Source organism: Ambystoma mexicanum, chromosome 2p (genome assembly GCF_040938575.1).
Source record: "Ambystoma mexicanum isolate Mex_15411 chromosome 2p, UKY_AmexF1_1, whole genome shotgun sequence".
Classification (NCBI taxonomy): Eukaryota; Metazoa; Chordata; class Amphibia; order Caudata; family Ambystomatidae; genus Ambystoma; species Ambystoma mexicanum.
Window position 1 is genome coordinate 85305868 of NC_090923.1, and position 22994 is coordinate 85328861.

General features: G+C 49.7%; 1 protein-coding gene across 1 annotated transcript in view; it reads left to right on the top strand.

Moving 5' to 3' along the window:
• Window positions 1-16180: 16180 nt before the first annotated feature.
• Window positions 16181-22994, top strand: part of QRICH1 (glutamine rich 1) — a 557471-nt gene continuing 550657 nt past the window's right edge. The window contains exon 1 of the mRNA XM_069643302.1: window positions 16181-16204. The gene's annotated coding sequence lies outside the window, so the exon portion shown is untranslated. The remainder of the gene's footprint in view (window positions 16205-22994) is intronic.

Below are 22994 nucleotides of genomic sequence, written 5' to 3' on the forward strand. Positions count from 1 at the left end.
AACGGCGGATCACAAAATCCATCAGAGCTGCTGGGAGTAATGTAATGTACGTGGTTTTCTATTGCCTTACTTGGTGCCTTACTGTGCTTGGCTCTGTAAGACAAAAGGGTGGTGGGGTTCATTACTGGAACACTGGGAAAGGCAGAGGATACATCTGTGGTGTTGGTTCGTTCATGTCGGAAGTGACTGGTTCCGGAGTGCCGGTCTGCTTTCTATGAATCATGTGGAGAAACTTGGGAGTATGTTATCCATTTGGGAGAGCCCACAATCTGATAGACTGCAGTGCTTTGGGTCTGGTTAGCTGTTGATGTGGGAGAGGGTAACAGGACTAAAGAGAATAGCTTAGTCGTGGATCAGTTAGTGTTGACGTGTTAACAGCTAAGTCTGTGCTGGCCTTATGTGGGGGTTTTGTGTGTGTAGTGTAGATCTGGGACAGAGAAGGAATGTAGTAGGGCCTAGCCAGTCTCTTAGGGCCAAACATGAGCTGAGCCTGGGAAATGGCCGTGCAAAACAGAGGAGGGGCCTGTGCCAGGGAGTGGTGGGGAATAAAATGGGCTAGCAGGAGGGCTTAAAGGGAATGTGGGTGAGAGAAAAAGGGGCTAGATGGGGCATGAACAGGGGCTAAAAGGGACTAGGCCAGTAAAAAAAGGCTAAGTGGGTTAAGGGGCCAAAAGGGGGCTCAACAGGACTGGGGGCAACAAAAGGGTTAAACATGATTGGGGCACTGGGTGAGAGGATAAGGATTGCGCCAGTGGGGGGTGGTGGAGAAGAGTGCAGCAGGTGTAGGGACAACGCTGGTGTTATTGGAATGGTGTGGTGGAGGGGGTGCTGGTGCAGGGAAAAGGGGATGGTAGGGCGAGAACAGCAACATTGTTTTTTGTTAATGATGAGGGGCAAGGGTGAGGTCATGAGAGACGTCAAGGGAAGTGATCACTGGAGGAGCACAAAGTGGTAGTAGCCATTGCCTACCACATTTGTGCTCACGTACCTTCAAATCTGCCACCACCCGTTGCACAGTCACACCAGCAAGTATCCCTGTCCTGCCACAGTCAATACAAGAGTGACTGGGGTGGGACAGGAAGTGCCTGGAGCGGAAGTCAGGCAGGCACGTTCCTGTAAGTGCTGTCGGTAAATCAGGAGCTCCATTTTTGTACACCTTTTATCTTCTCCAGGCGGGTGGGCCGGTGTGCGGACATCTGGTGGGGCTTGTGGCTGGACCCTATTTTGAGCAGGCAGTGACATGTCAGGAGGGTCACGCCAGTGCCCTAGCTTTGACCCAGTCTGGCTCACGCTCCCCTTGTTCTAGTGTACTGTAAGGTACTAGGATATTTTAGAGGGGGATTTGTTAGTCAGGGGAAGACAGAAGTAGACCTTACAAGGCAAAACCACCTGCTACCCTCTACTCCTACCGCTGGCCATTTGCAGACAGGTGACATTTCTCTAGCTCCCAATAGCAACTCTGTCTCGTGCTCTCTCACTTAGATACATTGTACCCCATAAATAAAAAAATTAAACATCTGCGAGTTGGCAGATGAGGGAAACACGCAGTGTTTAAACTTGAGCACTACCATGACCTGCTTGGGCTGATGGGAGGCAATAACTTAAGGTTCAGTGGAAGGACAACTTGAAATGTGAAGACCACAGTCACCTATTTTACCTTTTTTAGTATGTTGGTTATGTAAGGAAGGAATGGTATCAACAGTACGACGACAGACACAAGTGATCACAGTTGAAGTGTAATTATTGAATTTCAACTGGGTTTGAAAAACGTCTATATAATCCTAAATCTAAAGATGGGAGCAAGCTATGACCATCAAAAAATAAAACGCAGTCCCAGTGGTGTCTTGACAAAACAAAAGAGCATAAACTAAAAATCCAACACAAACAAGTCCCAGTTTCACTGCGCCAAGTATAGCAAAATAAAAATCGGGAGTCCAAGTGATTTGTATGAATGCGCATTGATTTTTCAGTCTGTCTAAACAGGCGACCAGCTTTTACCGCAATTGCGAATCCTTAAGAGTACTTTTTGGGCATTGTCCCGTCAGCTTAAATTTCAGGCTCTATCCCTATCAAGCATCAGATGAAGAGCTGTGGAAGGCTCGAAACACGTGTTAGGCTGTTGCTTGTACTAAACCTTGGACTTTAAAGGCTGTTCTTTCATACAAATCACTTGGACTGCCGATTGTTATTTTGCTATGCTTGGCGCAGTGAAACTGGGACTTGTTTGGACTGCATCTGTACTTAGCTCAGTGGAATCATACTGGCAGTATATCCACACTACCCAGATACCTGCAGCCCTGACGCTCTTTGTCTAATTTATACTTACAAGCGGTGTGGATCGTGACTTTTTCTGCCAATTTGTTCTTTTCTATACTAAAAAGGCTATTGCCAATCCTTACCTCTAAATACAAATAGTGTGGGTAACAAAGTTATGTAAAAGAAAGAAGTGCTCAAGAAATGATATGTCAGGATATTCAGGCTGTTGGCCTCCCTTCCCCACTTTTTCAGCATGGGCAAGGTGGCACACTCAATCTTAGCACAGTCACTGTCTTCTCTAGCACAAGGGTGCAGTTAAAAATATTTGTATCAGGGTCTTCTGCGCCCAAGTCTCTTTGCCTTTTAAAGTCTCTTCTTTCAGAGGGCCTGATGTGACAAACAAACAATAAGGTCTCTTCCTCTTTCACACGTACACAATTTCTCAGGTGATTCACGATTCACCTAGTGAATTCACCCCTCAGCCAGGCTCAGATCCTCTTTAAAACAATGCTTGTAGGATTTCCATGTTTCCAATTTCTCTGGTGATTCACTGTTTATTCCGGATCCCCCTCAGCCGGGCTCAGATCCATTTCAACACAATGTTGGTTCACCCTAGATCACCCTCAGGTGGGCTCAGATCCGTTTCAACACAATGTTCAATCAGTCTCCCTTTGCCAGGCTCAGACCAACATAATTCACTTTAACACAAACTTGCTTTAACCCAGCTTTCAATTGATCTCCCTCGGTCGGGCTCGGGCCAACTTTTATCTACTTTGTCATCAACTTTCTTGGCAGTATCAACATTGAAGATCAACATTGAAGACTTTTCAATTGTGCACAGAATTTTGCGTGACCTGTTGCAGGACCACTTCAATTCATAATCCTTTGTCACTCTTTCGCTTTTACCACCACTCAGTTGGATACCTTACAGAGACCTTCGAATGAGCACACAGGCGGTGCTGCATCACTCTGTCAAAGGTATCGTATCTTGGTTTTAAAGTTCAATCACTCATCTGTTGCTTTGATTTTACTCGCGTTGGTTATCACATGCGTTTCATACACTGTTCGCATCAGCGCTCATCATACAATGTTGCCGCTTGCAACCTTGGCTTCCACCCAGACCGCTCTGGTATCAGTCTACACAACTCACCGGCTTTGTTGATTTCACTGGAGCTGCTTTGTTGAGGAGCCAAGGACAGTACCACAGCAGCAGGCAATTCTACCCACCTTGATTATCGATGCAGGAGGGCTGCGGGTACTTCCAACACACAATGCAGGATTCTTCCGCCTGGTTTCCTGGTCTTACGCTGTCTGTTCTTGGCCTTTCGTGATGAAAGTAATGGTTCCTTGTTGAAAAGCTTAAGGGCACTCCCTTCCTTGCGATCCCCTTCTGTTTCACCATCTTTCTCCTCGTGTTAAACTACCATCTTGGAACTGCTGTTTCCTCATGCGTTTTTCCACGCTCACACTGTGCTCTTGTGCTCTGCCTTTTATCCGTGTGAGAAAGTGTAATGGGAGTCAGGTGTGCATGATGGTCAGTAATTGCCTGACCCTGCCTGTCCATTTTACTGGGACATGTCATGTATACGGCTCGGTTGTTAGTCTGTTTTCTCTGATAGGGAGCTGTCCGTGAGCAAGTGTTCGTGTTGTGAAAGGGGTCGGGGGCTGAGTGCATAAGTATCCTACCTGGTAGGATGGGGTAAAGGTGGTACAAGGAACGGGATACCGCGTCTCGCCATCCGTGTCCCACTCCCACTTTCCGAAGACCCCTCAATGAGGAGATCCTCCCACACTGGTCCACCCACAGGAACTGCATCCAAAAGCGATGGCCGTGTCCTGGCAACCTGGATGACAGATCCCCGGGGACTAGCGGGTGAGACACCTTCAGGTTTCTCACAGTTAGCAGGCCAAGAGATGCCTCTACCCTCACTCTAGCATGCTGTGCTCAGTGGCATAATGGGACTTTTATCCATCGAGTCTGGGCAAGGCTTTTGCCATGGGATTGGTGAGGGGAGGGTCTAAAATCCCTGCTCATTTCCTCCAGAGCTCTACCATGCTGTCTCCCACAAGCCCCAAACTCTTTTCATACAGTTCAATAGTATCCCTCTCCCATGCTACCAACAGCCACAACTCAACAGGTTTTGACATGTCACCAGGCCTTCGTATCAGAGTGATGCTGCAACCCTGAATCAAGGAGCAGATAATATGATAGGCGGAGTGCGGATTCCTCAAGAAACAAAACGTGCAGCACCGTCAACTAAAAAATAAAGGGGTGGAATGGTAAGTGTGACGGCTGCAGAATGGTGAAGAGCAGTATGTTGACAGTGATAGACCGGGGGTTCTCGGGGTTGGGGATATGGTGGACTTTCCAATAATGCTGCACTCTCGAGATTGCCATCTCTCTGGCCTCTTGCTAGCCAAGAACGTCCTTACTTGTGCCACAGGGTATAGGACAATAAGTCCACATTTGCCATGGCAGTATTTGCCCATATTGCTTTACATTCCATTATCAACATGTAGCAGAATGTGCCATAGCCTGTGGTCCAACGGCAGCAAGTATCTCCCAGCCTGCATTCACATTAGCGCACACCAGCAAACAATGGCCATCCTACCTGCTGGGAAAGTTAGACTCCGCATAAATGAAAAACACACAGTCAAAAATGGCCAGAATCATGTCGATTCACATAGTTCTGAAGCCATGGATCAGTGATAGCGTAAGTCACATGGTAGATTGCAATCACAAGGGGGGTGGTACTGTGAAACAGAATAGATCCCTTTAGACAGACATATACTGTAAAAGCCACCAGACGTGTGCAGTTACAGCTCAATTCATCCAACTTATGCCCGAAGAACGCAATCCTAAATGGACGGTTCATCAATGGCCCATGCTCCACTCTGTTGTGACGTGAGCACAAGCACTGTGGCTATTGCCGAGTCACATGTTGGGGCCACGTGTCTACGCACATGGCCCACTCTAATAAAAGAGCTGAGCGGTCTCCCACTCGGCAGTTGCACAGAGAACCAATGTATGTGTCCTCACTGTTACACTGTCTGTGTGTGGACCATGGGCCCATCGGGCCTCTGCACCAGTAGGGGCATTGACGGGACAGTGAGGGCTGGAGATCCTGGCCCCCCTTAAGAACTGGTGACGGGGTATCTGGCCCCTTGCATGCGGCCAGTCACCCTGCTTACCCTCTACCTGTGGGACAGATGATGGGGCCAGAAAAAACAGCATTGCAACAGCCCTCCAAGGGGCGAGCATCGGGCTGACTCATACTCTGACAGAGCCCTTTCTAACTTGCACCTCTCTATCTCCAACACTCTGGACATCCTTATCCCTGTCATGTGAATCCATCTGAAGCCTACCTCCAAGTGCAACTCTTGTTATGACTCCGACCCTGCCACCCTGAAATGCAAGTGCAGGGTGGCTCAGAGGAAGTGGAGGGCTTCGGGCGCATCCTCTGACAAACTGGCCTAAAGCATGCTCCAAAGGCAATACAGATTCTCTTTCCTGTCCAAGAAGAGAGGCCACATCCAGCCTCTAACAACATGGCCAAACTCCTTCAAATCTGCAAGGAGCTGGTCAATCCTTCTGCAGTCTCCACCTCTCCTGTTCCCTCCTAGGCCCTCTGTACGGCTCTGGCTTCTCACTTCACCACTAAAACTCAGGGCATCATGTCTTCAATCTCCTCTTCCTCTCACTCTCTCATCCCCCCTCTGGCCACCTCTCCCACTCCTCCTCCTTTCTCCTCTTTCTTTCTGACTACACCTGATGAAGTTTCTAGGCAAGTCCGATCTATGAAAGTGTTGTCAAAGCAGGTGCTTCCCTGATCCTCCAGAACCCTCAAAGACTACATTGTCACCCTCAGTCCAGGCTTGGTGATTTCTGCAATCTCTCTTTTGCCACTGGATCTTCGTCTCTCTCCTAGGCACTTCCTTAAAAAACCTTATTCTGATCCTATCTGTTTGGCAAACTATCGCCGATTACTCCTTTCCTGGGCAAAATCCTGGAAAAGCTGGCCATTTCCCAGCTTACTCTCCACACTGAATCTGTTGGTTGTCTCCATGACCATCAGTCTGGCTTCAGGGCAGCCAGAGGCATGGAAACTTCTCGCCTGAACACCCGTGAGGATCTGCTCACTAATCTAGACTCCAGCCTTCCTTCCATCCTCACCCTCCTTGACCTTTCCTCTGCCTTTGATATGGCGCGATCTGAATGACACCTGGCCTAGTAAGATCGTTGTCAGTCCTCCCTTTGGTCCCCGCCCTTGCCTCGTCGTGCCTTAAAACACTTGTGTATAGGCGCGTTATAAATGCCATATCATATCATATCATGGTCAATCACGCCATCCTGATCAATCAACTGTGAGAACATGGGCATCACGGATCAGGCCCCGCAGTGGCTGACTTCCTTCCTCCTTGACCGACCCCCCAAGGTTCAACTTGGGTCCTTTCTCTACACCACCTCTCTCTCCACATGTGGTGTTCCCAAGGGCTCAATCCTCTCCCCCTGGCTCTTCAATGTCTACTTGGCCCTTTTGGCCCACCTGATCTCTACCTTCTCCTCTAACATTCAGTGTTATGCAGATGACACTCTGCTCTCTTTCAGGCTCCTCTCCTCTCTCGCTCATTCCTGACTGTCGATCCGTGATTCAGGATTATTGCGCTTCCAACTATCTCTGCCTTAATGCCAATAAGACGGAGATCCTTCTCATTGGGTCCCCTGCTCCCGCTTTCCCTCTCTCACTGGCTGCCCTCCTTGGGCTCTCTTCCTTCGTCTTCCTGTGAGGCAAAAAACCTTGGTGTCATCTTCAACCCCACTCTCTCCTTCTCTCCTCACATCATGGGCCTTGCCAAGAAGGCCCACTACCAGCTGCACCTCCTCAGAGGTATTCCCCCTTTTCTCACTTTCCGCCAGAAACTCACTGTCTCCAGAGCCCTGGTTCTCTCTAGGCTGGACTACTGCAACATCATCTTTCTCGATCTGCCTTCCTCTACGTTCTGCCCTCTGCAAATAATCCAGAACAGGCCTGCAAGACTTATCCTTGGCCTCAAGCACGGGGACCATATCTCTCCAGCCCAGAAATCCCTCCACTGGCTCCCGGTGGCTGCAAGGATCAAGTTCAAGACCCTCTGCATTGTCCACAAGGCTTTCTGGGGCCGGGGAACCGCATACATCCAACTCTTTCTTCCAAAATACCTTCCTTCTCGAGCCTTTCGCTCAGCCACCTCCAACTCTCTATGGGTCAGGCGCTTCTCCAGGCAGAGAGTGGGGGTAGATCTCTCTTCTCTGCAGGTGTCTCCCTCTGGAATGATCTCCCTGCCTCTTTCAACCTTGAGCCAGACCACCTGAAGTTCCAAAAGCAGCTCAAGACCTTCCTTTTCTCCTCTGCTTTCTCTCTCTCCCTCCCCTGCTGACCTACCTGTCCGCTGCACCGACTGGTTGCTTGGCTAACCTTAGGATCTCTCTAGGTATCAGGCTCCTCCATGATCGGTCTCCCCTGCACTGCCTCCGGGACTACTGAGCACTTAGGCGTTGTAACTGTAATCTCTACAGTCTCCTGCCTCCTTACACTTACCCAGAGCTGCGCTGTCCTGGCTGCACTTACTCAGAGCAATTCTGCCCTGATTGTACTTCCCCCTTCTCTCTCCCTGACACTTCCCCCTTCGCTTTGCATTGTCGCATTTGCATGATCTGAATGACAAAAGGCCTAGTAAGATCATTTGTCTTGTCCTCCTCCTGTCTTCCCTCCCTTGTCTTGTCACACCTAAAAACAATTGTGTACAGACACCTTCTAAATGCCATATCATATCATACATATATCATATCATCTGGAGAGCGACGTGAGGAGTGTGCTCTCCTTGCCCATATCCTCATGGGGGAGAGGGGACCCGATAGACTCCAGACTATGGTCTGCTGCAAGGGACAAAGACCACCCAGGCCCCGCTCGAGGACCACCCTACAGCAGACGGGGCCAGAGACTTGCTGGCACGAAGACAGCCGATGTGGCCTCTTGCACCCACAGACGCGGCTTTGCCGTCTAGTGAAACGCATTCCATCATGGGTGAGCAGACACAGAGGGACTGCCTTGTGATTATCTGCCGATGTGGCCCCGGTACCCCCAGTGCCCAGCCAGTGGGGCGATCCCCACTTTCCTATTGGACTAATAAAGCTTTTAATAACTGAGCTCGAAAGGTGTGTCGCCCACCAATGTCTATATGTGCATAATAATGTATCCTAGCGGCCCTTGAGGTCGACGCGAGTTCAGCGGCCATCTTAAATTGTTGTGTCATTTGTTTGTCTTTACCCTTGGCATGGGATGTTGTGACGTGAGCATGAGCACTGTGGCTCGTGCCAAGTCACAGGGTGGGGCCACGTGTCTACGCACGTGGCCCGCTCTAATAAAAGAGCCCAGTAGTCTCCCGCTCAGCAGTTGCACAGAGAACCAGTGTCTGTGTCCTCACTGTCCCGCTGCACTGTGCGTGGACCATGGGCCCGTCTGGTCACCCCATCAGGACGGGGCATTCACGGGACAGCAGGAGCCGGAGCGGAGACTCGGGTCCCCCATAACACCCTCCTGAAACAGAGCGCATCAGTAGTCCAAGGTGGCCCTGCAGCAGGTTGTTGCCGTTGGATCCCAAGACCACAACACTCCCAGACCACAACACAAGAGGGTTCCAAATACTGCCCATAGTCCACACATCATAGCACCGTCTCAGCACTGTAGCAGGTAGGCGGAGGCCCTGGGAAAGAGCAAAGGCTGGATTGGTGTAAGTAAGACACAAGACACCGGCCATAACGAACAGCCCCCATGAGAGCCATTGTACTGCCAAAAGCCACCAAGTCCCTCCCTACATTCTCTCTGAACCTTCCACCAATACCAAGCTTCCGCATCAGGAGCTGCGCCTGGAACTTCAACCATGCAGACTGGAACTGTCTAGCAAGACCACGGCCTATCTGAAGGAGTAGGCTTTACAGTCAAGTGGGAAGTAATGGTCAGAGAAAGCAGACGTCTCCAGCAACCAGTTTCCATCTGCCATCCAATTAGGCAGTAAACCCATACTAGAAACCTATCCATCTAAGGCCAACTGGATGGGTTAGTGGGAGGGGTGTGGCCGGGCAGTGTACAGCTGAGTGGCAGGAGCTTGAAGAAACATGGCACCAGCCGGACTAGGAAGAGGTTGAGATATACCGGCTGACCCAGGCATCTCCCCTTCCCTTTTATTCAAACCGTTGTTTTGTTAGTTCGATCAACAAACTTTTACAACATTTGTAAAAATATAATTTCTTTACATTTTACATTTGAGATTTTTCATTCTTGTGTCAATTAAACAATTTCAATCTACAAACGTTCTTATATACAATTTGTTAAAAAGTTTTTGAAGACAGTTTTCATATATATCGAGACAAGTTAAATATGTTGGTATCTATTAGTACTCTCAGCACAGTTTTTACAACATCTTGATTAGATGTTACTAGTATGGTAAAAAGGGTTTCCACTCGTGTTCTGATTTTTATACACAGTACATAACATTTTCTCAGTTATATATTTCAAACACGTTTTCTGCATTATAAACTTCTAGGTCTCTTGTTGGAGAGGTCGATTAACTCAACCACAGTTATCATTCCTTTCCTAAGTATTCAGAAGTTGATAGGGTTTACAATATTAAAGGAATGTAATTGCATGTTTCTTGCATTACCTACTCGCCTGAGGCTCGCTCATTCGAAACCTCATCTCAAGGTCGTTATTTATAATCCTTAGGAATCTGCATAGAGCTAGTATAAAGCTCGTTCGCGTTCCCCACATCGAGGCCAGCCAAAGCCATTCCCTGTTACCCTCAGTTAGCACACCATTGGATGCGATTGTTAGTGCACGCGTTGTTTCAAAATAAGGACACAATATGACTAGATGTTTTAATGTTTCTTTGGCTGAGCGATCATTGCAAAACCTGCATCCTGCATCTGCGATAGCCTTCCAATACAGACTCCAGCCACAAATTCGTTCTAAAGTAAGACATTGGTTCAATTTAAAGCGAAGATATGTTTCCCTGGCTTTATTACAGGGAAACTGAATTAAATAAGGTTTATGCGGTCTTCTGGTAGAGCAGAAACGAGCTGCTTCCTTGTAACTCTTTAATGATTCAATTTCCATTACTGTTCTACACCAGTCATTCTCTATGATACGATGCTTCACATACCCCTGACGGAATTCTAAATCAGCTGGTAAAAGTGCAATTCCATCCAGTATCTGCACTATTTGAGCATAATAGATTGTGAAAGACGAACGTTCTGACGCAATCATTAACTGCCCCAAGTCCTCATATAAGCAGTTGGGAGGAGGATATAACATTCTGGCGAAATTGGCCAATAAGCGCCAATTACGGCGTGCAGATAAGGCAGTGATGCCAAGTTCCTGCCTTAATAGACTATTCGGAGTCGATTTGGCCAATCTTAAGGCTCCTTTCCACATACACCCTTGTATTTGATCAAGATGGTTGTTAATATCCACTAAGCACATGTCTAAAGCATAAAGGATGATAGATTCCACTTTTAAGATATAAAATTGAAGTAGAGGTAGCAGTGAGAATTTGCAAAACTTTAGATATACCAGCCGCATTTGTGTGGCAAGAGGTGCCGCTTTCTTGTGTAATACATCGCACCACATAGCCACAGAATTGCAATCGGATATAGTATAACCAAGGTATCTGATTTCCGGCACTGTGGTTATAGGGAAGCTTTCAATCTTCCAATTGCGTGTGAGATTTTTTCTCTTGTGGTTTCTAAGCACTACTATATTTGACTTTTCCACATTACATTTTAGGTTGTGGGTCAGGCAATAAGATGCAAATAGATCTAATTTAATTTGCATTCCTTTGGGTGTACGATCAAATAGTACGATGTCATCAGCAAAGGCTAGCCATTGTATTTTGAGATGGCCAAGCCTTGCTGGGTACGAGATCAAGGTGTTCCAAATGTCGTTTATGCCACATATATAAAGATTGAATAGTGTAGCAGCTAAGTTGCAGCCTTGTTTCACACCTACAGCGATGTTTATTGGATGGGTAGTTGCACCTTCGCTGTTCACTCTTACCAGATAGGTGGTATTCGTGTGGAGCTTGGCTATTAGTTGTATTATATACCCCTTCCCTTTGAATCCAAGACACCATCTGAGACAGCTTCGCCAAATGATGGGAGACCTTGTCGACCCTGCTGTAGAAAGCAGTGGAGAAACAGCACAGGCATGATTCAAGGTATGCCCAGACTAGAAGAGCACACGCCCCGACTGGGCTACATCTCGACTTCCTGACTGAAGCAAGAGGTGGGATGGCATAGGCCCGTGCTGGGGGTCCTCCTGACTTCCAAGAAGAAGAGTACAAGCCACAGATGGGCTTTCCAGATTCCTGGCTAAAGAGGTGGCAAGGGCATAGCCCCAACTGGCGGGATGGGGGCTCCTGACTTCCTAAAAGAAGAGTACAAGCCACCGCTGGGCTTTCCAGATCCCTGGCTAAAGAGGTGGCAAGAGCATAGCCCCAACTGGGGGGGGGAGGCCTCCTGACTTCCAAAAGGAAGAGTACATGCCAGAGCTGTGCTCTGCAGATTCCTGGCTAAAGAGGTGGCAAGGGCCTAGCCCCAACTGGGGGGGGTCTCCTGACTTCAAAAAGGAAGGGTGCAACCCACAGCTGGGCTTTCCAGATTCCTGGCTAAAGAGGTGGCAAGGGCATAGCCCCAATTGGGGCGGGGCCTTCTGACTTCCAAAAAGAAGAGTGCAAGCCACACCTGGGAAGAGCACAGGTCATGGCTGTGCTTCACACAGATGCTCAGACAGAAAAAAGAGACTGGAAGGGCATAGCCCCAACTGGGAAGCATTCTGACACCATGGCTGAAGCAGGGGGAAGGAAGGGGCATAGAGCACAGGTGGGCGACACCCGGACTTCATGGCTGAAGAAAGAGTTGCCAAGGCCAGAGGCCACAGCCCAGCTGTATCATGCCTTGGGCAGAATGTCCAGCTGTGCTGCACCCAGGTTCTCTGATGGCACGGGTAGGAAGGGCACAGGCTATTACTAGGGTGACGCCCTGAATTCCGGACTGAAAAGGGTAGGGCGCTCCATAACCGGGCTAAGTCCAATCACCACTGCCCTGAAGAAGGGTGGTGCTCCACTCTTTGCGTGGGGCCAGAAGCGCTGAAAAGACTCAAGGCCACAAGTGAGTCAGGCCCTTAGTGCCTGACAGAAGAGTGGGGAAGGGTACATGCATAACGTGGCTGTTGCCGGCTTGTCCCCACGATACCAGTGCTCATCCAGCTCCCCCACGCCTGCTCCCCGCGATACCAGTGCTCATCCAGCTCCCCCACTCCTGCTCCCCGTGATACCAGTGCTCATCCAGCTCCCCCGCGCCTGCTCCCCACGATGCCAGTGCTCATCCAGCTCCCCCACGCCTGCTCCCCGCGATACCAGTGCTCATCCTGCTCCCCCACGCCTGCCTCCTAAGTTACCAGTGCTCCCCCAGCTCCCCCACGCCTGCCTCCTAAGTTACCAGTGCTCATCCAGCTCCCCCACGCCTGCTCCCCAAGATACCAGTGCTCACCCAGCTCCCCCAGGCCTGCTCCCCGCGATACCAGTGCTCATCCAGCTCCCCCACGCCAGCTCCCCGTGATACCAGTGCTCACCCAGCTACCCCACGCCTGCTCCCCGCGATACCAGTGCTCATCCAGCTCCCCCACGCCTGCTCCCCGCGATACCAGTGCTCATCCAGCTCCCCACGATACCAGTGCTCATCCAGCTCCCCCACGCCTGCTCCCCAAGATACCAGTGCTCATCCAGCTCCCCACGATACCAGTGGTCATCCAGCTCCCCCACGCATGCTCCCCACGATACCACTGCTCACCCAGCTCCCCCATGCCTGCTCCCCACGATACTAGTGCTCACCCAGCTCCCCCACGCCTCCTCCCCACGATACAAGTGCTCATCCAGCTCCCCCACGCCTGCTCCCCAAGATACCAGTGCTCATCCAGCTCCGCACGATACCAGTGGTCACCCAGCTCCCCCACGCCTGCTCCCCAAGATACCAGTGCTCATCCAGCTCCCCACGATACCAGTGGTCATCCAGCTCCCCCACGCAGCTCCCCACGATACCAGTGCTGACCCAGCTCCCCCACGCCTGCTCCCCACGATACCAGTGCTCATCCAGCTCCCCCACGCCTGCTCCCCACGATACCAGTGCTCACCCAGCTCCCCCACGCCTGCTCCCCACGATAGCAGTGCTCACCCAGCTCCCCCACGCCTGCTCCCCATGATACCAGTGCTCATCCAGCTCCCCCACGCCTGCTCCCCACGATACCAGTGCTCACCCAGCTCCCCCACGCCTGCTCCCCAAGATACCAGTGCTCATCCAGCTCCCCCACGCCTGCTCCCCAAGATACCAGTGCTCATCCAGCTCCCCCACGCCTGCCTCCTAAGTAACCAGTGCTCACTCAGCTCCCCCACGCCTGCTCCCCACGATACCAGTGCTCACCCAGCTCCCCCACGCCTGCTCCCCACGATACCAGTGGTCATCCAGCTCCCCCACGCCTGCCTCCTAAGTTACCAGTGCTCATCTAGCTCCCCCACGCCTGCTCCCCACGATACCAGTGCTCACCCAGCTCCCCCACGCCTGCTCCCCACAATACCAGTGCTCACCCAGCTCCCCCACGCCTGCTCCCCGCGATACCAGTGCTCATCCAGCTCCCCCACGCCTGCTCCCCAAGATACCAGTGCTCACCCAGCTCCCCCACGCCTGCTCCCCATGATACCAGTGCTCACCCAGCTCCCCCACGCCTGCTCCCCATGATACCAGTGCTCACCCAGCTCCCCCACACCTACTCCCCACGATACCAGTGCTCATCCAGCTCCCCCACGCCTGCCTCCTTAGTTACCAGTGCTCATCCAGCTCCCCCACGCCTGCTCCCCACGATACCAGTGCTCACCCAGCTCCCCCACGCCTGCTCCCCAAGATACCAGTGGTCACCCAGCTCCCCCACGCCTGCTCACCAAGATACCAGTGCTCATCCAGCTCCCCACGATACCAGTGCTCATCCAGCTCCCCACGATACCAGTGCTCATCCAGCTCCCCCACACCTGCTCCCCAAGATACCAGTGCTCATCCAGCTCCCCCACGCCTGCTCCCCACAATACCAGTGCTCCCCCAGCTCCCCCACGCCTGCTCCCCGCGATACCAGTGCTCATCCAGCCCCCCCACGCCTGCTCCCCAAGATACCAGTGCTCACCCAGCTCCCCCACGCCTGCTCCCCACGATACCAGTGCTCACCCAGCTCCCCCACGCCTGCTCCCCACGATACCAGTGCTCACCCAGCTCCCCCACGCCTGCTCCCCACGATACCAGTGCTCATCCAGCTCCCCCACGCCTGCCTCCTTAGTTACCAGTGCTCATCCAGCTCCCCCACGCCTGCTCCCCACGATACCAGTGCTCATCCGGCTCCCCCACGCCTGCTCCCCGTGATACCAGTGGTCACCCAGCTCCTACACGACTGCTCACCAAGATACCAGTGCTCATCCAGCTCCCCACGATACCAGTGCTCATCCAGCTCCCCTCGATACCAGTGGTCACCCAGCTCCCCCATGCCAGCTCCCCACGATACCAGTGCTCATCCAGCTCCCCCACGCCACCTCAGGCACAGCAGACACTCGGCAGTTGGACACCAATAATACACAGGAGACCAGAAGTAGAGAGAAATGGGCTTTAAAGCAAACACACACCAGTGCATAGGAGTGCGGCCTTCTGCTCTGCCCCTCCCAGGCCTGGCTCATCCTTATGTACAATGAAGTAGCTAAATCTATTCTCCATCCATAAACCAGCACCTATAATGCACGTATGATAACAGGTCATTTCGCAGAACGGGTAGGATGGAGCCTGCAGTTGCGAAAGGCAGCCTCTGGCAGCCTTGGCATTTGGGCCAGCAGCTGCATTGCTGTGCACTTCTCAGGAGGGGCTCTTCATGCCGTCCAGTCTAGGGCATCACAGCATTCCACAGTTCAGCTCTGCTGTGCCACATTGCTTGGCATGGGTGTTCAGCTGTTAGGCCAGTCTCTTTGGCAAGGCTGTAGGCCAGTCCCTTGCCATCCGATGAATCTCAAAGAAACCAAAAGTGCAGAATCAGAGAAGGTAACAGTGGCTACACCCAGACTAGCCCACTGAAGCCAGCCACAGCTGTATTATGTCCACAATACCCATCGCAGAGAACGGGGCTCCGCTTCCTGCCCTAGAGGGGGACCTTTCTGAGGCTTCTTGTGCAGTAGAACGCATGTGTGCCATACATGCCGTCTCGACTTCACCACGACTGGTAATTAATTTACAGCAGAAACGAATGCAAAGCTTACATTGCCTACATACGCTAAGGTATTCAGAAACATTTAGTGTCAGCAATGGGCATATCATTTCTACAGGCATGGACTTATTTTACATTTGGTAAATGCGTCGGTCACTTTAAACTGGTTTCCGGGTGCCCGTGGCGTAAATTCCGTCTTCTCCTCCTCACTCTGGTGTTAAAGTGCACCGCACTGTTTTTGTGCACAGACAGCCCCTGCTCCCCGTGCCCTGTTTAAGGAGGCGCGAGGGATGGGGTGCATGGCGCCCCAGCTGGGAGGCAGAGGGTGGCCCCAGTGATGTACTCGGGACTGCAGGCCCCTGCCATCACCCTGCAGGGCACGGGCGTGGCTCCCACCCCCTCCCCCGGGGCCGGCCTCTGCCTGCCGGTGCAGTGCCACCTTAAGCAAGAGTGTTGTGCTGTGCTGGGGGAGGTAGACTAGCAGCACATGGTTTTGTTAAAGCAGACATGGCCCGAGTCCGCTGCGTGCACTACAGCCGGGAGCTGCCCCTTGCAGGAAGCGTCCCTCAGCTCAGCCACCGGCTGCCACGCCACCACGATGCAGCCTTGGCACCATTGCTCTTACAGTGAGTAAATGCTATCTTTGCGTGTGCACACGACAATGTGGCGAAATAGAACAGCGTGGCAGAAACGATGGGCAATCGGCAGGGCCAGCTGACGAGGTGTTAGGGCTGGAGGGGCCCATTTCAACATGGCCCTTGGGGGTCTGAGAAGCCCAGTTTAAAAAATGAAAGTCAAAGGAATGCAGCAAAGTGGTTAATAGCTGCAGATGATCACGGACCAGACAAGGAGCAGAAACACTAAACCTCTGCTGAAAAGTGATTAAACCAAACCGCTAAACCCTTAGAGTTCCCTGGACATGTCGGTTTTGTTTTCTGTGTACATTGAACTGTATGTGCACTAGTAAAGGGGCTTGGCGGGTGAGTGACGTGATGTCGTGGTAGGTGGCGCACACCAAAATCGTGTGAGTTGAGAGCTATGATTTAAACACTCTTTGACAGCAGGGCGGATAATGTCACGAAAACCTGAGTGAAAAGACAGCAACGTGATAAGAATATTGCTGGACACTGCACTAGGGAGCGGTGACGGCCTGAGGGAGCCAACAAGGGCAGCCTAAAACGTGCGCACTGCATATGTGTAATGTCCCGAACTATAGGACCACTTTCACTTTCTGCATCATAAGACTACCAAAACGGGGCAGCGACTATCGGGCACATTTCAACGGAAATGATTGAAAGGCCCTAACGCCGCCCCTGGTAAGCAAATTTAATACATGCATATCGCATCCTCAAGCAAATTTAATACATGCATATGGCATCTTCAGCAGATTTAATACATGCATATGGCATCTTCAAGCAGATTTAATACATGCATATGGCATCTTCAGCAGATTTAATACATGCATATGGCATCTTCAAGCAGATTTAATACATGCATATGGCATCTTCAGCAGATTTAATACATGCATATGGCATCTTCAAGCAGATTTAATACATGCATATGGCATCTTCAGCAGATTTAATACATGCATATGGCATCTTCAAGCAGATTTAATACATGCATATCGCATCTTCTACTTGGGCCTTGAATCAGAATATCAGGGTAAAAACACTAAGAACCCTGTCCCCCTTAGTGTTGGGTGGATTTTTATGCAGAAATACAGCTGGTGTTATTTGTGTAAACCTACCCGTTCCAGAGTTCACCACTGTTGGAGATGTCATGGGTGGAAAAAGCACCAGCGGGTTTGCAGCAATACCAAGTCAGTTATAACCATAAAATGTTTGCTTCTTAAATTGTTTTTTCTACCCCTTGCCACCTTCAATGTGAAGGTGGCAATGCATAATAAAAAGCATTGGTTCAAACCACTACTGAGGGGGGAAAACTTCCCTCCACTACAGTAAACAACTATAAAAACAATTCCGAGGTCACTTTAAAATATTTAGGTGGCGGTAAAAAATAGGCAGATTTTTAGGTGGAAATCTGCTTAGTACCTGAAAACCTCCGGCGGTATTCCGAAGTAACTCCCGTAACCCCAAATTCGGTGCACAGTAACACTGCCATATTTTGCAAAAATCGCCGTAATTTCCAATGCAACTCATGGTGGCCTAACACGACATAATATGTGAATTCCCAGTTATTCTCATAGCGCTTAAAGCCTTTGTGTGCACTGTTTCAAACTGCCGCTTTCACCAAAATGTTGGCAGATGTGGGAACTGGGACACCAGGAGTTGAAACATGTTATACACTCCGGATGACAAGATGGGGGCAAGCGTAGAAGCCAGGCGTGAAAGTCAGGCCATTTGCCATTACTTTGTCCCTTGTCTTATAAATTGGCCTAAACATGAAGTAGGTTAAAGCTGCCACATTATACAGTGAGAATTACAGTGCAATGGACATCTGGCCAAATTCTCCCTACTCTTAAAGAGCATTTGAATGTGCACACATCCGGAGGGTTTGGGGGGGGGGGGTTCAGTGCATTTTTTTATAGTGCATCCCGAATTGACAAGCGGGACAAGCGGGAGGCACTATAAAATGTGCCCGCATTGAATACCTTTCAATCCTGTTTTTATTTGGAACAGGCGCAGGCGGTGGTGCATCCATCCTGACACTGCCTCAGATGTTTGTGAGAGCGGAGCAGCAGCGGGTTGAACCGCTGCAGTATCACTTGCATTTCTATCCCTTAAACAGGAGTAGAATTTTATTTTTTTCCTTTTAAGGGCTTGTCAATGATAATGGTGCTCCCAGCACCCACGTGGGTAATGGCAACCTTTAATGCATTTGTGTCAGAATGGTTGTTTTGGGGGATGGCCAGTGCATCTTTTGTGCCTCCGTCCTGCCCCCCAAGACCCCTGAAAATGCAGTTAATTTTTATCGATATCTGCCTTCGGAGGTGGCTCAGTGAAGGGTTCTGTTATGTTATATTATTTTAATTTATACAGCACACCGCTGCCACTGGCATGGCCTCTAGGCGCACTCGTGGATCTGAGGGAGAAAATGGGCGCATTGATTAGGGGGAGAGAGGGAATAGACAAGTTGTGTCTAATTGTGTGTGTAGAAACAGTTCCTACTGGCTTCAGTGTGGGTGTTTCTTGTAGGCGGGTATTGATTTGCTCACTGCAGGTATTTTGTTTGCAGGTGGGAGGCCACAAGTGTTTGACTTGCCAGGGTGCTTTGGTCAGCTGTGGAGGTTTTAAAAGTTGATTTGTGAATTGTACATTTTTTGAGGTGTTTAGACCAGGGAAGAGGGGTTTCTCTAGCTGTCTGTATCAGTGTGTTTAGTCAGCATATCGTAAGGATGGTTGAAGTATTAGGTTGTCAGTGGGTCTCTTGGGGGGATACCTAGATGTGAAACACAATAGAGCACAATATTATTCAGCAATGACAACAGCACTTCATAAAACGATGAGGCACAACAAAAGGTTTGTGTGATCTGAAGAATGCCAGAACGCGTTTTGACAACATGAAAGCTGGGCACCTGGCATCTTTTGCCCCCTTGTTAGAGTCAGACATAACCCTACATGCAAATCTAATGGGGTTAGGTACCATCTTGGCGCAGGAGACGAGAACAGGGTGACAATGGTGGTAGCATATTTGAGCAGAGCCTGATCTATCACTGAGAAGGCCTATTCCCAGCCAGAGAAAGAAAGCCTTCTAGCAGTGCCATCCTGTCTCACTGAGAAGGCCTATTCCCAGCCAGAGAAAGAAAGCCTTCTAGCAGTGCCATCCTGTCTCACTGAGAAGGCCTATTCCCAGCCAGACCTATGCCTTCTAGCGGTGCCATCCTGTGTACTCATCCACCACTTTTCTCATCAGGCAAAATATTCTCATTGGTCACCGATCATCAGGCACTCATGTCCCTTCTCAGCAACCCAGAAATGAATATATATCCAAGAATAGGGAAGGGGGGTATTCACCATCTACAGGAACATCACTACGCAATTTTACATAAGCCCAACCACGGCAGTGGAAGCCAGCCCTTGCTCATGAGACGATGAAAATGGCAAAGGAACTGGTTGGGGACAATGGAGGGAATTGTCGCCATCGTCGATGTAGAGGCAACAGCAAGGCAGACACAATAAAGAACCAGAGAGACTGGAAGTTATCCAAGCAGAGCTTGCCGTAGCGAACAAGAGTCTGCTGATGAGAGTAATGGGGATGATCGTGCCAAGGATGCAGAGAGTGCGAAGGATCGACGTTGTAAAATAGGGACACAAACTGGTTCCTTCGTGGATCACTAAAGTACGCCAGGATGGACAACATGGTAGAAGAAAAAATGAGGATATGCCGGGTGTGCCAGTGTACAGCCAGAGATTACCCCCTGGTCCAGACTTTAGCCTCCGATCTCTGGGCATGTGTCTAGTGGTAGGTGATTTTTATGGACCGCTACGGTCGGGGCAATACCTGCTTTTGATCAATAATGAATACCTGTCTGAGGGACAATGTCCACAGCATACAAGCCCATCACAGGGGTGCTTGATGGAACCGTCAGTTAATGTGAAACCTGACAGCAGACCACCCTTTAGCAGCCAGGGGTTCAAATGATTTGCCGAATAATTAAGCTTCTCCCACGGCACAGTCCCCCTGGTGTGGCCACAGGCCAATGTCATGCTGGAGGAAATCCTGCCAACTGGGATACAGATGTGCTAATGTGGAGGGGATCTCTGTTGAAGAAGGTCTCTGCAGTGTACTTACTCAGCTCCAGAATCCCTCAGATCCCCCTGCCAAGCTGTTGCTAGGTCATCAAGCCAGGCCAAGGTTGCTGTGGACAAAGCACGAAGCTCCGGAGCGTGGCAGCGAGGTCAGGAAAGTGTCCTTGTGCAAGTGATAAGTGAGTGAGTTAGCAGACCTGTGCTGTCTTCTTCAGGTTCTGTGGTAATTGCTCCACCAGTCCATTTGCTTGAGGCCAGAAGACATCATCTTTCAATGACGAAGCCATAGCTTGGGTTCGGATCAGTTGAATGGAGGGCCACTGTCGGACTTCACCACGTTGGCACCCCACATGCCGAGAATGTTTGGGTGAGTGTGCATATGACTGAGGCAGCAGCCTCAATAAACAAGGGGGGATGTCTCACGGAACCACAGGAAATACAATTTATAAACAGTAGACTCCCACTAGTAAAGAAGCTCTGTCAGGAAGTATCATAATAATTACATACTCACATGTTATTAATATAATTCACACAAATCCATAAACATTAACCAAATATGAATTCTCTTGTTTATACAAACATCTGGTAATTCTAAAAAAACATTCCGATTTGACATTACACCGCTAAAAAGTATCATCTCAAAAAAAGTTACATATTTTTTAAATTTTTCTTGTGTAAAAGAAGCTTCATAATAGATACTATAATGCTGTATTAGAGACAAATGCTTCATATGGGGCATGAATGTGATCTTATAAGGTATCTAATAAAGTGCTAAGCAAGTGTTTAAGTGCTAAGAATTAAAGTGCTGCCTCACCTGTTGTCACAAAAGGCAGTTTTGAGCAACAACCCCTTGATGTCCCCAGCCTGCCACACTAACTAATCTGGGCGTGTCGATACATCCGACTGAAGGAGTTGCAACACCTTCAGCTGCTCAACATTTACATGAGTGGTTCTTCTCCCTAGTCCACTCGTGTGCCCCTGTATTTGGGTGTGAGCCAGAGACATTACCAATGATAGAGCAAGGTATTGGCTGCTCCTTTCTGCTATGGCTTCCATGGAAGTGGATAACATTCCTGCTCTGCCAATGACGAAACTAGTGTATGGTACAGAGGCCTACAGGGAAATCTCCAGAGTTCCCGATAGGCCAGTCCACCCCTGAGTGTATTCCGGCGCTAGTAATATTGGCTGAAATGTAAAGGAGTGGTGCGAAAACAAATCAGTAGGGCTGTGCTTTTTCCCTGGAATAATTTCGAACTTGTAGTGCTTTGGGCACAGACACCACCTTTCAGTGATGGTGACAAATGGCCGGTGATCTGTCAATGTTGTAAATGCCTTTCCAAATTCGGGAAGGGGGTACGATCGTCCCAGACCCCCAAGCGGTTTCGGATAAAGCAGAGGCCCGGAAGTGTATGGTAGGGTTTCAGGGAGAGTACAGAGCGCGGGGGGGGGGGGATTGGGGGAGTGTCGACAGGGGCTACAGCGGGGGAGGGTAGTGAATGCTTTGGGTTTAGAGTGCACTGGGAATCAAACGCCATTTTAGATATAAGCAGCCATATTGGAAGTAAGTGAACGCGTGCAAGAATAGGTTGTATCGTGGGCACTGGTGAGAAAGGCTAGAGCTGCAGAGATTCACAGACCTTTCCTTGTCTCATGTTGCCAACATTCGTATCCCAGGAGGAAGTCACCCTGCAAGACCACGAGAGGGTTGAGAGCTCCCTGCGAAAAGCAATCCCATGAGAAGGAGGGCACCAGCCTCCAACCTACCCCTGTCCCAGCTCTAAGTAATAGTGCCCAGACACTCCCATCCCAAGACCCCAGCATTCCAAGGTACCAGTCCGTCCCAGACCACCGACCATAAAGTTGTTGGACCCCCAATCTATCAGAAAAGATCAGAAAGCGGGGACAGGCTGCCTTCGCCATAGATTTAAGGGGTTTGAGCTTTAAGGAACTGTGGATCTCTGGGCTAGTGTACAAACGTTGGTTTTTTGGTGATCAATAAGTGTTTTCTATTTGTATCTATATTTCCTGTTGTCTGTGCATAGGGTTCAAATGGGACATAGCTCCTGAAGTCCCGTTTTTTTAATTGTACGTGTTTTGGGGTTTGGAACCCTGTTGTACAATGGCACTGGATCCAATGTTAACCTGTATTAATTTTTGTACTCAAAGTTCAGTCTTCACATGAACATATCAGCTTTTTTGTCAATAGTAGGAGATGGTTCTTGTGATTCAGACGGTCTATTTTTTAAACTAATTTGTGTGTATGCCACAAGATGGTTATTCAGTGATTGGCGGTGGGTTCAAAGCAGAATTTGGTTGTGAACATGTTTGATCTGTGTGTATATACTTACTCTGTGCGGTACATGATTTGAAACTTTCAATAACTATATTAAATAGTACAACATAGTGTGATACTGCATGACATGTTGTAATAAGTGTCTGCACTTACTGCTTTCACCATTCAGTCAAGTTTCTCATTGTGTACTATTTAAGACGGGTGCGTGCACTGTGCCTCCTCATTTGTTTCCAGATGTTTATTTATTTTAGCATTTATAGCAGCGCACCAAACCTTCAGGCATCAGGGCGCTAGTTACAGAAAGTGCAAAAGTAATTCTTCATAAAGCAAACTCGATTTGAAAACCACAAGCAAGTGGTATTGCATACATCGAAAGACATATCCACGTCTCATGGTACAGGGGCTACATCCGGA